Source organism: Ochotona princeps, chromosome 24, assembly GCF_030435755.1.
Source record: "Ochotona princeps isolate mOchPri1 chromosome 24, mOchPri1.hap1, whole genome shotgun sequence".
Taxonomy (NCBI): domain Eukaryota; kingdom Metazoa; phylum Chordata; class Mammalia; order Lagomorpha; family Ochotonidae; genus Ochotona; species Ochotona princeps.
The window spans coordinates 4185311-4202334 of record NC_080855.1 but is presented as its reverse complement, the minus strand read 5'-3'; positions in this window follow the sequence as shown (position 1 = coordinate 4202334).

Below are 17024 nucleotides of genomic sequence, written 5' to 3'. Positions count from 1 at the left end.
CTGGGAGGTGCGACGCCGGCTGGGAGGCGGAGGGGACGGCGGCCCGGGCGCTCGGGGCCCCCAGGAGGCGCGACGCCGGCGGGGCGGGGCGGGCGCGCGCCACGGGCCGTGGCGCCGCGCCCCGCCCCCGCCCCGCCGGCCAGTCGGGATCACGTGGGTGGTTGGCGGCGAGGGCGGGGCCGGACGGCCGTCTTAAAGGGACGGCAACCGGCCGTGGACCACCCTCTTGGCGGTCTTCTGACCCCCCAGCAACAGTCTCCTGAAACGTGACCTTCAGGGCTCGTCATCCCCCCCCCCCCCCGGGACCACCTAGGCACCAGCGCGGTCCTTCCAACCAGCATCCCCGGCACTCTCCCAGCTCCGAACACGGGGACCCCTGCCCTCCTGGGGTCCGGGATTGGGGGAGGGGGACGCTCGAGTCCGGCCCAGGCGGTCTGGTTGCTGGGGGTGGGGAAGCGCCCTTCCCCTCCGTTTCCTGTTTTGTGAATTAGGTGGTTTGCAGAGGGTGTGGTTGCAGGTGGCCTGCACTTCGCTTGAGGGCGCAGACCTGCCTCTTGGGGACACCTGCGGTGCACCCTTGGTCTACCCCCAACCCCCAGCGCAGAGAAGGGCCCCGAGCGTTGCACCCTGACCTGGGCGGTGTCCAGCTGCACTTTGGGTCAAACTGAAAAGGCCGCAGGAGGGGGTGGAGGGGCGTGGCGCCCCTGGGGCTGCCTCTCCATGCACCCCACCTTTGGATCCTGCCCTCAATGCCCACAGTTCCTGCCCGGGCACCCTGCTTTCCCAGCTTAGCCTGCGCCGCAGGAGAAGCTGCCCCAAGCCGTTCTCACCCGTCTCTCCTCCCTCTTCCCTCGCAGAGCGGCCGAGAGCTTGGCAGAGGGAAGGCGGAGCCCTGGGTTCAGCAGCAGGTGAAGCAGGACCTCTGTGGACCTCCACCGCCCTCCCTCACAGACCGGCAGAAGGCAGCCTGCCCCCCACCCCCTCCTATCAAATTCCCCTGGCCTTGATGGATCTTCCAACCTGGTTCACTTCTCAGATGGCTTCAGTGGCCAGAGCTGAGCCAATCCGGAGCCAGGAACGTTCCCTGGGTCTCCCATGTGGGTGCAGGGTCCCTAGGCTTTGGGCCGTCCTCGACTGCATTCCCAGGCCACAAGCAGGAAGCTGGATGGGAAGTAGAGCAGCTGGAACATGAGCCTGTGCCCATATGAGATCCTAGTGCTTGCAAGGTGAGGATTTAGCCACTGCATCATCACACCAGCATGGCCTGGGTGACTGAAACCATGCCAGGTCCTCAGCCCCGGTCCCCAAATCCTGCACTCCTGCCACAGTGCCCCTTTATGGCTCTCTTGCAAATCCCACGCTCCCTGGATGTGACTCGGGGAGTCTCCCGGAAAGTTCTTGCCATGTTCCTGCCCCCCACCCCTTGTTTATAGGGCAAGATGGGACCTGGTCCTAGTCCAGGTTTCCCACACAAGCCTGGGGAAGCAGGGTGGAGATAACAGAGTGTCCGTGGGGGGAGAGAGCTGCTGCCTGCCACGCCAACATCCCACAGCAGCGGAAGATGGCCCAGGTGCTTGGGGCCCAGGGGAGAGACCCGGATGGAGCCCCTGGTTCCCAGCCTATGCCTGACCCTTGGGGAGCAAACCAAAGATGGACGGTTCTCTGTCTGTCTAATTCTTTCAAATAAATAAGCTATTTTAAAAAATGACATAGGGGTCAGTGAGATACACACACATACACAAATATAGAAGCTATCAGGCAAGGAGCCACCAAGTATACTGGCAGCCAGCAGCAGGACCAGGTCAGGGCCTGGCTGCTGGCCTCTCAGGTTAGGGCCCTGTGGGGCCAGCGGGCACAGCAGCTGCCCCTAAGCAGGCTGGCCGCTGTGCTGGGTGCCCCCTCCACCTGGCCTTGCTGGAGGAAGGGTAGACAGGAGGTAGTGGGTGGGCGGGGCCCAGGGAAGGTGGGGACCAGCTGAGAGCAGAGATAAGAATGGGCAGATGGGAGAGCTGGCAGGCAGTTCAGTTCCTCTCCCCACCCTGCAGAGGGAAAGAACCCAGAGGTCCAGCTGGGCACTGTGGACTTGAGCGGCCCCTGTCCCAGGGTGACGCCTATAAGCCACTGTGGGAGACCCTCCCGCACAAAGATGGTCTGGAAGCCCCTGCTTCAGCCACGACCACATCTGGCTGGCCAGCCTGGATGCATCCAGGACAAACAGGTGTTAGGGGCAGGGGCTATGGGAGGGGGGTGAGGACTGAGACATCCCAGTGGGTGTGTCTGGTGGGCCCGGTAAAGAAGGGGCTCTGTGGTTGAGAGCGTGTTGTTGATGAGCAGCTGCAGGGGGTTGAGGTTGGGGGAAATAACAGCTGCTGGAGTGCTGTGGACAGGGGCTGGGCTGTGTGCACTGGGGCCAGCCCCTGGTCAGGCAGGTGGAGGACTTGGGGGTGGGTAGGGAAACGGGGTCCCCCTTCCCCGCTGACTGGGTTGCTCCCACAGCTGAGTGAGTCTGCAGAAGGGAGCAGGTCAGGCTCAGAGGCAGGTGTTCCGCACTGCGAAACCCCACCCATACCCAACACTACAGGTTGGTGTCCACCCCCTCCCCTGCAGGAAGACATCCTGCGGGGAATCCCTCCTGCTTGACCTTGGGAGGAAGCCTGCCCATTTCAGAAGGCGAGCCCTTTATCCAGGAAACGAAGGGGAGGGAGGAGGGGAGAACTGAACCCCACTCCTTACATGAGAGCCCCAGTTTGGGGCTGGCGCCATAGTTCAACTGGCTAATCCCACCTGCAGTCATCAGCATCCCATATGACACTGGTTCTGCTTTGTGTCCCGGTCGCTCCACTTCCCATCCAGCTCCCTCCTTGTGGCCTGGGAAAGCAGTCAAGGACGGCCCAAAGCCTTGGATTCCCGCATCCGTGTGGGAGACCCAGATGAAGCTCCAGGCTCCTGGCTTTGAATCCACTCAGCTCCGTTGTGAGCCATTGTGGCTACTTGGGGAGCGACTCATCAGATCTTCCTTTCTGTCTCTCCCCTTTCTGTAAAGCTGACTTTGCAATAAATCTTAAAAAAAAAAAAAAAAACAGCAGATGGAAGACCTCTGTGTTTCTCCTTCTCTCTATAAATTTTATCTGCCTTTCTGATAAAAATAAGTTAAAAAGGAAAGGAAGAGAGGGAGGGAAAGAGGGAGAGAAGAGGGGAGGAGAGGGAAGAGAGAGAGGGAGCCCCAGTCTCTCCCAGGACCCTGCCCCGCTTGGCAGTCAGGTGGCCTGTGCCCAGGCTGAATGGCAGAGCATGCTCTCAGAAATCTTCCTGCCTTGCTTACCGCCCTCCCCACTCTGTCACCCCTGGGTTCTTTTTTGTGCACCATACATCTCTGTGGGCAATGCCGGCCCCTGGCCACCTCAGAACCACCCACCAGGCCCAGTGCACTGCACTGGTGTGTCTCCCTCTAGCTCACGGCTGGGGCTGTCCCACCCCGGGAGAGCAGCTGCTCACAGCCCCGGGCACTGGAGAAGGAATTCTAGGCACAGTGAGCTCCCCTGGAGCATCTCCAGAGACCACCCCCACACTTTCTGTGCGTATTTGCGAAGTGCTGAAATTACATTTTTAAAAAAGATTTATTTATTTTGAAGGCAATGTTACAGAAAAAGGAGAGACAGAGGGGTCTTCCATCTGCTGGTTCTCTCCACAAATGGCCGCATTGACCATGGCTGGGCCAGGAACCAGGAGCTTCCTGGGTCTCCTATGTGGGTGGGTGCAGGGTTCCAAGACTTGGGCCGTCCCCTGCTGCCTTTCCAGACGCAGTAGCAGGGAGCTGGTTCGGAACTGGGGCAGCTGGGACTGGAAGCGGCACCCATGGGAGAGTCAGGTGTTGTAGGCAGTGGCTTGACCAGCTAAGCAGCTGCACCAGGCCTCCGAAATTTATCTTTACCTACTTATGAGGGTATTTCAAACAGTTGACAAGGAATGGAATTACAGGGGCCTGACGCAGTATCCTAGTGGCTAAAGCCCTTGAAGAACCTAGGTGTTTTCTGCTTTTGGGATTTCTGCCTTCCTTGCTTGGCTGGGGGCTGTTGAACTCCAGATTCACAGGCTACGCGACCCCCGGCAGGGCACCTGGCAGGTCACAGAGGCAGACCACTCCTCAGGAAGGAGGCCCCTGGTGCTTGTTAAGACCCACTGCCCTATAACTCATCAATTTCTATTTTTTGAAAGTTGCTTGCTTCAAACCCACCAATAGAAGCCTGCCAACTTGCTCTTTTTGAAAGTGAACAGTTAAACCGACCAATCATGACTGTATAATTACATGGAATTGACCTGAAATGTGTAAGAACCCTGTGCTGTTCAACCTCGCCTCTTTGTTCTGCCCTGCTCTTCCTGCTGCAGCCTCAGCTGCCCCTTCCCCCAGCCCTACTGGGAAGGGTGGCTGGGAGACCTAGGTTAACCTGAATAAATCGCCTTTATGTGTTAGCACCGACTTCAGACTCGATGATTTCCTGGGGATTTCAAAATCCGGCACAACACCCTCACCTTGCACACGCCGGGATCCCATATGGGTGCCAGTTCTAATGCCAGCTGCCCCACCTCCCATCCAGCTCCCTGCAGTCTAGGACGGCCCAGAGCCTTGGGACCCTGTACTTGCATGGGAGACCTGGAAGAGGATCCTGGCTCCTGGCTTCGGATCTGCTCAGGTCTGGCCATTGTGGCCACTTGGGGAGTGAACCAGCAAATGGAAAATCTTTCCTCTCTGTCTCTCCTCCTCTCTGTAAATCTGACTTTCCAATAAAAAAAATAAATCTTAAAAAGAAAAAGAAATGGAATTATGGGATAGGAATGGGGATGCCAAAATATTCTTTCATCCATGCATGATTTTCTCATACAGCACATTTCTCCATCAACTTTTTTGAAGACCCCCTAGTATATTTATCACATGGGCATTTGCAAAAATGTGTTAGTGTGGGCCTTTCTGGGAAGAGTCAGGAAATGGAATCTCACCTTTCATTCCTGCGAGTGATGTCCCCAGGGACGCCCAGCAGGGAATGGGGCCAATTCCTGTGCCAGTGTCCCCAGGGATGCCCTTGCACACCTCCAAGGACTGCTCAGCAGTCTGTCACATGCATCTCTTGGCCCGGGGGAAAGAGCTGGTATCTCACATGATTGGGATTGTGACCAAAAGAAAAGGAAGAAATCTAATGTCAGCAGCCCAAGTCCAGCTGTTGGCTAACTTTATCTGAGATGAGCACTTTCCCCAAACTTTCTGGGAAGCCTGAGGAAGGTCCACCGTGCTGTGAGGCGAGCCTATCTAGCGAGTTTACCAACTAAGCATGTGATTCTATTCAACATGCAAAAAATGTCTGTGTTGCCAAGTTGCAATGTGAATCTGACCACAAGACGTGTCCAAGGGTACTCCAAATAGCTCGCGTGAGGGGGAGCTGTTGCAGGAATCTGGGGAATGAACCAGTAGGTGGAAGATCTCTGTCCTTGCCTTTCTGTGTAGCTCTGACTTTTAACTAAGTAAACTGTAAAAAGTTAAAAAAAAAAAAAAAGACCCATTGGCTTGACTCCCAGGTGGGCAACCAGGGGGTCCCTTCTTCACTCAGAGCTAAGCCCACCATGACACCGGTCCTCCTGCTTACAGCTGCAGGGTAGAGGCAGGCTCAATGAATGGCTGCTCTGTGAGAGGGGAATGGGGCCATGCCGCCCCTGCCCCATCAGATGACAACAGTGACACCCAGAACTCGGACAAGATGTGGCCTTGGGGCCAGCTGTCAGGGCGCTGGGCTGGCGATGGCCACTCTGCCTGCACAGCTGGGATGGGGAAGGTATTGCCTTCAGGGGACTTCTGTGGCACCATCCCAGGGCCTACAGGCATCTGGTCCTCCCCCAGTCACCAACACCTGGGCCCCAACACTCTTGTTGGCCAGAATGGAGTAGTGACTTTGGGGAGGGGTCCTCCTCTCCTCCCCATCCCACCCTGGCTGCCCTGCACCCTGGCAAGGGCACCTCCCTCTGCAGCCTCCCTGGCTGTGTCCTGTGGGGTATGCGGTGTGCACTCACCTGCTTCCTGTACTGTGGAAGACATGACCAGCTTCACAGCGATGCCTAGGAATGGTGGCAGTGGTGGTCTGGGGTGTGCCAGGGAAAGCCTCCTTACACGCCAGCAGAAGACAGCCAGTGGCTGGTATGAAGGGACATGCGAGAAGGCTGGCGGGCAGCAGCCATTGCGGGGAGGGCTGCAGAAGGAGGGGCCAGGCTGGGACAGAATCTGGCCTCACAATCCCACCCAACTGCCAGGGTTCTCAGGTTGCCAGGAGAGGGGCCCTGCCTGGCACCCCTTACACCAGCCCTCAGCCTGTTACGGGGGTACACCCGTTTAGCACCACTGCCAGGGGGACCCTGTACTTGGGGGGACAGACAGGGAGCCACCTGCCGCATCTCAGTTCCTAGGCTTCACCCTGTGTTCATGCTGAGGGGCAGGAGAGGCAGCGCTGGTGGCCTCGCCTGTGGGTGACCCATCTAGCGGCTAGGATCAGTCCCCTGCCAGGGCCCCAATGGGAAGGTGCCCTGTGCCAGGCGATCCTTCTGCTACCCCTGACAAAAGCACCCACACACCAGCCAGCCTGCCCTTGCTCCTGGAAACCCCAGCAGTACAGCAATCACCCGGTACCCCATTTCCCGGGCCCTCTGCTTCCTGTTCCCTGCATATCCCCACTCCCAGGCAGTCAGCGGTGGTGGAGACTGCCAAAGCTTGCTGCTGCTTTTCAAAAAATAATAAATAAATAAATAAATAAATAATCATTTATTTTGGCCAGTGCTGGCCAGGTCAAAGCCAGGAGTCAGGAGTTTCATCTGGGTCTCCCAGTGGGTGCAGGGGCCAACACACTCGGCCATCTGCTGCTGCTTTTCCAGGCGCAGCAGCAGGGAGCTGGATGGGGTGTGGAGCAGTCGAGACCTGACCCAGTGCCCCATGGGATGCCGACACCATGGGCAGCAGCTGAACCTGTGGAACCCCCACGCCGGCCCCCGTCACAGTTCTCCAAGCCACACAGGCTCTAGGGCTGTGTGAGTTCAGATCTCCTTGCCCTGCTAAGCTCCTTCTATGACTGAGCCCCCATCTGAGACTTGAGCTTCCCCTGCTGGGAAATGCGGTGAGAACTACACCTGCTTCATGGGTTTTCCCTGAGACAGGGCAGCGCTGGGCACTGATTCCGTGTACAGCTGCACTCCAGGGGCCCTGCACGAGCACCAGGTGCTGCCCGGGGACCATGCACACAGCACCTGCACAGGAGGTGAACCACGCCGGCCGTGCCGGCTGTGCAAACCTGTGCAGGGGCATGGCGGTGAATGGCACAGGGAGACCTGGGCAACTTCTCCTGGCAGCCATGTCATGGTGGTCTGGGAAGTGCGAGCATCCCCTCGGAGCAGGCTGGTGATTCAGGAGGGGCAGACTCAGCGGGAGAAGAGGCAAACAGGTTGGGAGCCCTGCAAAATCTGGGTCCCAGAGAGTGGCCACAGTGTGGGGCTTCAGACAACACTTAGGACATGTGCAGGCTGCGTCCCAGTGCCCAGGCTTGAATTCAAACTCTCCTTTTTTCTCTTTCCTTTCTCTCTCTTTTTCAGAATTATTTTTTAAATTTTACTTGAGAGAAAGATCTTCCATTTGCTGGTTCACTCCCCAGGAGGCTGCAATGACCAGAGCTGAGCTGGTCCAAGGCCTCCTCCAGGTCTCCTACATGGGTGCAGGGACCCAAGTACTTAGACTACCCTCTGCTGCTTTCCCAGGCACATCAGCAGAGAGCTGGATGGGAACTGGAGCTGCCAAGACTTGAACCTGCACCCATATGAGATGCCAGTGCCACAGGCAGAGGCTTGGCCCGCTACGCCATGGCACCGGCCTCCTCTGGTCATCAGTGATTTCCTTTTCAAGGTGTGACCGATCAGACCAACAACTAGGATGTACCAAGCCAGGCCACAGGGCACACACAGGCCTGGCTGTAGCACGGCTCATGAGCGGTGGTCTGGGTCACAAGGGAGGGATGTGAAAGCCACAAAGGTCAACATGGAGTCACTGAGCTCAATGCTAAACCCCAACAGGTGACCCAAGGGGCATGGAAGACAGGGTTCTCACGCCTGGTTATCAGATGGTCAGCATCCCAAACGCTGTGCCAGAAGCGAGCCTCCCAAACACAACTGCTGACCCACACACAGTGCCTGGGGGTCGCACAGCTAGCATGCTAGAATCTGCATAAGCCATAGCATGACTAAAACCTGGCAGCTACCAGTGGCCAGAGAGCTGCCGTGCCCCTGGGAACAGAACTGCTCCCCGCTGTCCCTCAGCTCCGTCCCTCTGCCCTGCGCGGCAGCTGCCATGTGAAGTGACCATGCCATGCCTACGTGGATACTTGTAAAAGCCTCCTGGGCTCGGCAGCGTGGCCTAGTGGCTAAGGTCCTCGCCTTGATCCCATATGGCCGCTGGTTCTAATCCCGGCCGCTCCACTTCCTCTCTATCTCTCCTCTTCTCAGTATATCTGACTTTGTAATAAAAATAAAATAAATCTTTATATATAAAAAAATAACAAAAGCCTCCCAACGTGGGGCCCAGCACGGTAGCCTAACAGCTAAAATCCTCGCCTTACACACACTGGGATCCCATATGGGCACTGGTTCTAATCCTGGTGGCCCCACTTCCCATCCAGCTCCCTGCTTGTAGCTGGGGAGGGTAGCTGGGGAGGTCCCAGGGCCTTGGGACCCTGCTGCCATGTGGGAGACCCAGGGGAGGCTCTGGGCTCCTGGCTTTGGATCAGTGCAGCTCCTGCCATTGTGGTCACTTGGGGAGTGAATTAGCAGACAGAAAATCTTCTCTGTCTCTCCTTCTCTCTTTTTATGTCTGGCTTTCCAATAAAAATTTTATATATACATATATATATCACATACATATGTATATATATGACATACATATGTATATATAGAGCCTCCCAACCTGCGAGCATGAGCCGAAAAGCCGCCTGACCCAGTCAGCTTCCTCCCATGGTCCCAGACAAGAGCAGAGCGGTTTTCCTTGCCTGTATTCTTAGATTCCTGCTGGTGAGACTGACAGTACTGCCGACCTGGTCAGCTGCTCTGCCCTGGTAAGATGTGCTTGCAAATGCTGGGAGGCTCTCTAGGCCACCCCACAGGTGAGGGTGAGGAACGTGAGCCCGCAGTCATGCGGGGTGACGTGGGAACAGCTCCCAAGAGCTCTGGGGATGTTTCCCTGTCTCTTCAAGACACGCACACCAGATCCGCGCTGTGCCTGACCCTGTGCTAAGCCTTAAGCAGCAGTGGCTTGGCTCCTGGTGTGGGGACTGGAAGTTCCGAGTGGCAGACACTGCTAGGCCTGCTGGTGTACGTTGGAGGTTTAACATGGTTAATATGCTGCTACTCTGACTGTTGCTATGCAACGATGGTGCACCTGCAAGATGGAATTTTTTTTAAGATTTGATTTATTTATTTTTAAAGATTTGTTTATTTTTATTGGAAAGGCAGGTATACAGAGAGGAGGAGAGACAGAGAGGAAGATCTTCCATCCGATGGTTCACTCCCCAAGTGAGCGCAACGGCTGATGCTGCGCTGATCCAAAGCCGGGAACCAGGAACCTCTTCCGGGTCTCCCACACGGATGCAGGGTCCCACAACTCTGGGCCATCCTCGACTGCTTTCCCAGGCCACAAGCAGGGAGCTGGATGGGACATGGAGCCGCCGGGATTAGAACCGGCGCCCATATGGGATTCCAGCGTGTTAAAGTCGAGGACTTTAGCTGCTAGGCCACGCCGCCGGGCCCTAGATTTTGTTTATTTTTATTGGCAGGTGAAATACACAGAGAGGATGAGAGACAGAGAGGAAGATCCTCCGTTTGATGATTCACTACCCAAGCAGTCGCAATGACTGGAGCTGAGCCAATCTGAAGCCAGGATCCCCGAGCTCTTCCTTGTCTCCCACGCGGGTGCAGGGTCCCAAAGCACTGGGCCGTCCTCGGCTGCTTTCCCAGGCCACAGGCAGGGAGCTGGAAGGGAAGCGGGGCTGCCGGGATTAGAACCGGTGCCCATATGGGATCCCAGCGCATTCAAGGCAAGGACTTTAACTGCTATGCTATCATGCCGGGCCCAAGAGGGAATTCTTACAGAGTCTAGCTGGGCCAGACCCTCCTCTGATGCAGAAATCTCCGCTGCTATATCTGGGACCATAGAAATTTACTTAGCAAGTCAGAAGTACAGAGAAGGGGTTTCCAGTCTCTGGACGCCTCCCCGGGTGGCTGCCACAGCCGGCGCTCCATCTCGGTGTCCCCGCGGGTGGCAGGCAGGGGCTCCAACACCCCATCCACCTTTCGCTGCTTTTTCCGCTATGCCGATGGCGGCCCCAGGAATTTCCTTTACAAACAACACCTACAGGAGTTTCCAGCCCTGAAAACTCCTGGTCAGTCAGTAGTAACAGCAGCACTGTCCCTGTCCTTAGGCCCCAGGGGACTGGAGAGTCCCAAGAAACAGGAACTGAGACGGGTCCCCCTCCAGAGCCCTGGACCCTGGTTCCCTGCACTCAACTGAAAGCAGCTTTGCCCTGATTTTCCGAGATGCAGTCACGCTGTGGTCACACTGTGTGGGGTTGGAGGATGCAGCTGGGCCCCTGGGTCCCCAGAGCCCAGGACTCACAGGGCCCTGTATCTCCCCTACAGGTGACAATATCCTGATGTGCAGGCCAGTCTGGAGTTTCTAGAACCCCTGGCCCTGAACAGAAAGTGGCAGGCAACTGCCTGTGGCCGTCCAGGTGGCCCGTGGTCCACTCTCCCTTCATCCGCAGAATTCCCAGGTGCACTCAGTGAGCTGGTCCATGAACGCCATCACACTGTGCACGCCATCAGAGCTGCACCTGCGGCTCCAGAGTCAGTCTCACCTTGAGGCCTCCCATGGGCTCCTAGCAGGAAGCTAGAACTGGGAGTGGAGCCTCCGGCATGGAATGCCAGTGCCGCCCCCCCCCGTGGCATTTCCAGCACTGCACCAAGTGCTCCCCTTGAGGGTGAGGTGTAAGCCCCCCCCCCCGAGGCTCTGGACCACCGCGGGTGGCACTAGAGGTGGTGGAGCCTCACCAGCGAATTCCAGGCTCTGGGACTCCCAGAACCGCGAGCCGTGGAGAGCTCCTTCCTTCATCCACACTGAGCACTCCGTTCCAGCTGCAGAGAGACTGAGACGCAGCCCTTGCAGCACACTGGTAAACAGAGGCACTTCCTTGCCTTCTGAGCTATTCCAGCAAACTCCTGCAAGCAAGGGTGGGCTTGTGGAAAAGCCCTGCTTCTGTCCAGTTGCTCAGAGCACGGGAGGCCGGCTCATGCTGCTGGCGTTCCACGTGGGGGAGTCTTAACGAACGGAGCTCTTTACTTATGGGACCAGATCCCTGCTCCAGGTCAGCACGTCACAAGCAGATGGAACTGCAGGACACCTGGTTGGTGTCCAAGAACTGGCTGAAGTCATAGGCTCAAGTTTCTGAGGGGTCTACACCACGTCTTTGGTCTGTGTTGCAGGGATGATGGGTAGAGAGTGCAAGGGCCCAGGAGACCGGCATCTGTCCATCCTGGGCTCACAAAACATTTTTTTTTTAAGATTTGTTTTTTTATTGGAAAGATTTACAGAGAGAAAGAGAGACAGAGAGAAAGATCTTCTGTCTGCTGGTTCACTCCCCAAGCTGATCCAATCTGAAGCCAGGAGCCAGGAGCTTCATCTGGGTCTCCCATGGGGGTATAGGATCCCAAGGCTTTGGGCCATCCTTGACTGCTTTCCCAGGCCACAGGCAGGGGGCTGTGTGGGAAGTGGAGCTGCTGGGACCCGAACCAGTGCCCATATGGGATCCTGGCACTTGTGAGGTGAGTTTTTTAACTGCTGAGCCATCACGCTGGGCCCAAGACAAACATTTTGGAACTTGTCCCACCTGTAACAGCCATATCCAGGCTCCAGGGGCCAGAACCAAGTGGCAGTAGTGGACACAGGGTTAGTGCCAATGGTCCCAGGACCACCTCCACACTCAGCTGCGGCTGGGCAGGCCTCAAGCTGTGGTCTTACCTCTCTGCCCTTGGCTTCCCAGCCTCCTGCTGACCCCGTGACCCTGGGCCTCCGTCTGGCTCTGGCAGTGCAGGCAGATGACCAGCCCTCTCTGCAGGTGAGGTCCCTGCGGGTAATGACAGCTCCTGCATCTGCCTGAGCGTGGGGTACCACTTCTTTAGCCCCAAGAGATGCTCCCCCCAGAAGTGTCAGTCCACTCCAGCTCGCTGTCTTGAAAATGACAACAGAATAGATGCTTCCTGATCTCACAAGGCCGCGACTCGCTCCCTGAAACATGAGTGTGTGTGGAGCCATCATGGACACCGGCCAGGACACGGTCCCTGCAACTTCCCACAGCTGGGAAGACATCTGCTGGGCCCAGGGCCAGGGAGACACTCGAGAGGAAAGCTCCGAAGAGCAAAGCACACATTGGTTGCCTTGGGCCTCCCATAGCTGCATGGGGCAGAGTGGCAGAGGGTGGAGAGAGGTGGCATGGGGTGGGAGGCCAGCCCCTGAGGAGGGGCTCTGCCTTGGGGCTGTGAGCAGGATGTGGTGATCGGCCAACAGCTGGAGTCAATGGACGCTCGATCTTTGTCAACTAACCCCCCTGCCTCTGTCATCACAGTTAGGGCATCCTGGGATTTTTTGCCCTTCATCCTTCCATCTGGCACCCTGGACAGAAACTGAAGCCACCCCTTTGTGCTCATCATTGTGTAGAACATGTTTCTCAAGCTCACTTCTGTGAGTCACCTGACCCTGGCGTCCCTTTGTCCTCCACGCTGCCGGCTGCAGGACCCCAGCACTCCGGGTGTGCCCCCTGCCCCGCCCGCATCGCTGGACATGCATCATAGTGATCATTCAGAGGTGTGTGTGGGGTTGGGGCTCGGCAGTCGGGCAAGCAGCCTGTAGCAGCGGCAGGTTCGAGGTGGCCCAAGGGCCAGCCAGGGTAACCAAAGCTGCATTCTCGACAATCGGCCGCCTGGTAGAGAGAGACCCCGCTGGGGACCATGGGATGGGGAGTGCAGCCCTAACTGGTACCCACTGGGGCAAGGCGGTTCCTGGGGTCTGTGTCTGGGGTGGGGGATTGGGCTGTGCCCAGGCATTCGTGGCGAGCAGGACCCCTCCCCTGCCTCCCTTCTCCCGCTCTCAGCTTTCAGGCATGGGATGGAGGCTTCTTTTTTTTTTTTTTTTTTAAAGATTTATTCATTTTATTACAGCCAGATATACACAGAGGAGGAGAGACAGAGAGGAAGATCTTACGTCCAATGATTCACTCCCCAAATGAGCCGCAACGGGCCGGTGCGTGCCGATCCTAAGCCAGGAACCTGGAACCTCTTCCGGGTCTCCCACGCGGGTGCAGGGTCCCAATGCATTGGGCCATCCTCAACTGCATTCCCAGGCCACAAGCAGGGAGCTGGATGGGAAGTGGAGCCGCCGGGATTAGAACCGGCGCCCATATGGGATCCCGGGGCTTTCAAGGCCAGGACTTTAGCCGTTAGGCCATGCCGCCGGGCCCTGGAGGCTTCTTTTGAACAAGTCACGTGAATAGTAACCCAACAGGAAAAGATCACATGTGGCGTGTTGCTGGTTTAGTTACTGGGTTCATGTAAAACTACGATGGCTTCTTTTTATGCTGTATCCTTGGACAGAGAGAGAAGTGCATATGGCGCAGGCGCTGTGGGTTACTGGACGCCAACTGAACTGGCGAGCGGGCCCAGAACTAGGTCTCAGCAAGACACCCCCACCCGGGTCCCCAGGGCAGGCACTTCCTGGCTGTTAGGACTACGCGACAGTCGTCACCGTCTCTGCTTTATACTTTGGCCAAGGAACACACACCTGCAAGTCTTATGCAGTTCTTGCCTGTTTGGGGACTTGACATAGGAGAGTACAGACATTCTCTCCTGTATAGCTTTTTTTTTTTTAAAGATTTATTTATTTTATTACAAAGTCAGATATACAGAGAGGAGAAGAAACAGAGAGGAAGATCTTCCATCCGATGATTCACTCCCCAAGTGAGCCGCAACGGCCGGTGTGTGCCGATCCAAAGCCGGGTACCTGGAACCTCTTCCAGGTCTCCCACATGGTTGCAGGGTCCCAAAGCTTTGGGCCGTCCTCGACTGCTTTCCCAGGCCACAAGCAGGGAGCTGGATGGGAAGTGGAGTCGCCGGGATTAGAACCGGCGCCCATATGGGATCCCAGGGCGTTCAAGGCGAGGACTTTAGCCGCTAGGCCACGCTACCGGGCGCTCCTGTATAGCTTTTTAAACCAGTAGGTTAGAATTATATCCCATCAAACTAAGAAGCTTCTGTACAGCTAGAGAAACAATCAACAAAGTAAAAAGGCAACCCACAGAATGGGAGAAGATCTTCGCACACGACATAGGTGATAGAGGGCTGATCTCCAGAATATACAAAGAGCTACAAAACAACCAAAATGTCAAAACAAACAAGCCACTCAAGAAATGGGCACGGGAAATGGGAAAACACTTCACAAAGGAACAAACCCAAATGGCAAATAAACATATGAAAAAATGCTCAAGTTCCCTGGCAATAAGGGAAATCCAAATTAAAACATCAATGAGGTACCACCTAACGCCAGGAAGACTGGCCCACATGAATAAAAGCACCAACAACACTTGTTGGCGAGGTTGCGGGGAAAAGGGAACCCTACTCCACTGCTGGTGGGGCTGCAGGCTGGTACAGCCTCTATGGAAATCAGTATGGAGAATATTCAAACAACTCAAATTCAACATACCGTATGATCCAGCAATAGCACTCCTAGGAATATATCCAGAACACTTGTTTTATGAGAAACCAACATGCACTCCTATGCTCATAGCAGCACAATCAGTAATTGCAAAAACATGGAAGCAACCAAAATGCCCATCAACAGAGGATTGGATAAGAAAGCTATGGTTCACCTACTCCATGGAATACTACTCAGCTATTAAAAAAAACAAAATGCAGTTCTTTGTGGCCAAATGGGCCAAACTGGAAACCATAATGCTAAGGGAAATGAGCCAATCCCAAAAGGTTAAATACCACATGTTTGCCTTAATTTAAGATGATATGATGTTATGTATAACATGTTATGTTTTGAATGTTATATGTTGTGTATAAACTAAAATTGAAGTATAGGTGAGGTGGTCACAGAAGGTGGGTGGGAACTCGCATTTATCTTTAACATATTGGTTACTCATTACTATGTCAATTAATTCCATAATGATGTAAATTTTTGCTGATGGTATGTTGGAGCTTTCAATTGACTGGGATGATGCTCTGCTGGCTCTGTCTTCAGACCAGAGAGGGTATACCTAAGAAGACGCTGAACTTGACTGGACAATAAGATGCTGGACTCTATGTTTGGTGTATGCTTGCAATGGGGGAATCTCAACTGAACTTGAGCTGTGGTTATGCAACAAGGTGGAGGAATCCACCATGGTGGGAGGGTTTGGGGAGGGGTGGGGAGAACCCAAGTACCTATGAAACTGTGTCACATAATACAATGTAATTAATGAAGTAAAATAATAAATAATTTAAAAAAAAAAGAATTATATCCCATGTGGGTGGCAAGATACCTGCTCCCTCCTAGGTGTGCACTAGCAGCAGGGAGCTCGAAGCAGAAGCAAAGCGGGCACTCATGCCACCCCCGAGATGGGAGGCATCTTAACCCTCCCTTTGTAGGGTCTGGAGTTGGCCACTCAGGTTCTGCCCAAGTTACATGCATCTGGTCACGTGTCACCCATACCATTGGTCACGTGATGGCAACACACTTAGCCGCCTGTCACCCTGGAGATACACAGACCCAGGCCACGAGGCCCTCCTGCCTTCCACTGTCCCAAGTGACCCAACACCGATGCGGCCTCCCTGTCGGCTGGCCTGGCAGGCCCCTCGTGGAGGGTCTAACCCCGCTTCTCCTGCTCACTGCTGAGCTGGCGCACTCAGGGAAGCTGCGAAGTTTCCTCCTGCTCCTTTCCCAGCTCCCGTGCAGCTGTGACCTGTCACTGGCCATCTGGATCCTATTCGCCGTCGGTTCTGCACGTCCCAAGGGTCTGCTCCCTGTCGGTGGCCTGCGGAGAGCCCCGGGCAGCGTGTAGCGTGGCCTGCAGAGCCGTGGGAGGTGTGTGCTTGGCATCAATCTCCCCTTATCTCAAGCTCCTCGGGCCGTGTCCTCGCAGAGGCATGTTCCATCACGCTGACACGGGCCAGTGCATGGACAGCTATGTCCCAGCCTCTGTCCCTCGTCCTCTCGTCCTGCCAGCTCAGCATGTCCTGTGGCTCCCAGGGCGGTCTGTATAAACGGCCTTACACTTTTTCTTCTTCAGTCAAGTTTCTTTGCTAACTTCAGTTCTGGTCACTGCGGATAACTGGTTTTCGGGGTACTGTAATCAGGAGGCAGCCTTATGGGACACTGTAGGAGTGTGTGCCCACTGGCTGCTGACCCAGGTCTTCAGGGCCTCACAGGCCTGGGGAGGCTGGGCGAGGCTGGGCGAGGCTGGGCGAGGCTGGGCGAGGCTGGGGAGGCAGGACAGGGCAGGGATGGCAGGTGTATCATCCATCCATCCCGGGGCTGGGGGTGGAGTGTGGATTGCAGGCTCCACTCCTGTTGGGCGGCAAGCACAGGGCTGGGATGGGGTCGCTTCATCCTATGGTGGCCTTGGTGCTGCAAGTGGGGGGTAAAGGAGAGTGAGGGGACAGACAAGGACAGACCCTGCCGGTTACGGGGGGCTAGTACATGTTCTACAGAGGGAATGTTTGCGTATCCAGCAATCCCAAGTCTAGAAATTCCACCAGAACTCAGAAGTCACTTGCTTCAAGCTGTCAAAGTGTGTAGGCAGGGAGGGGGAAGAAAGAGAGAGAAAGAGAGAGGAGAGGAGAGGAAGAGAGAGAGAAGGAACAGCTCTTGGCCAGCATGTGAAGGTCCGCCTGGGGTCTGAGCTGGCTCGCCTTCCTTCGGGCTC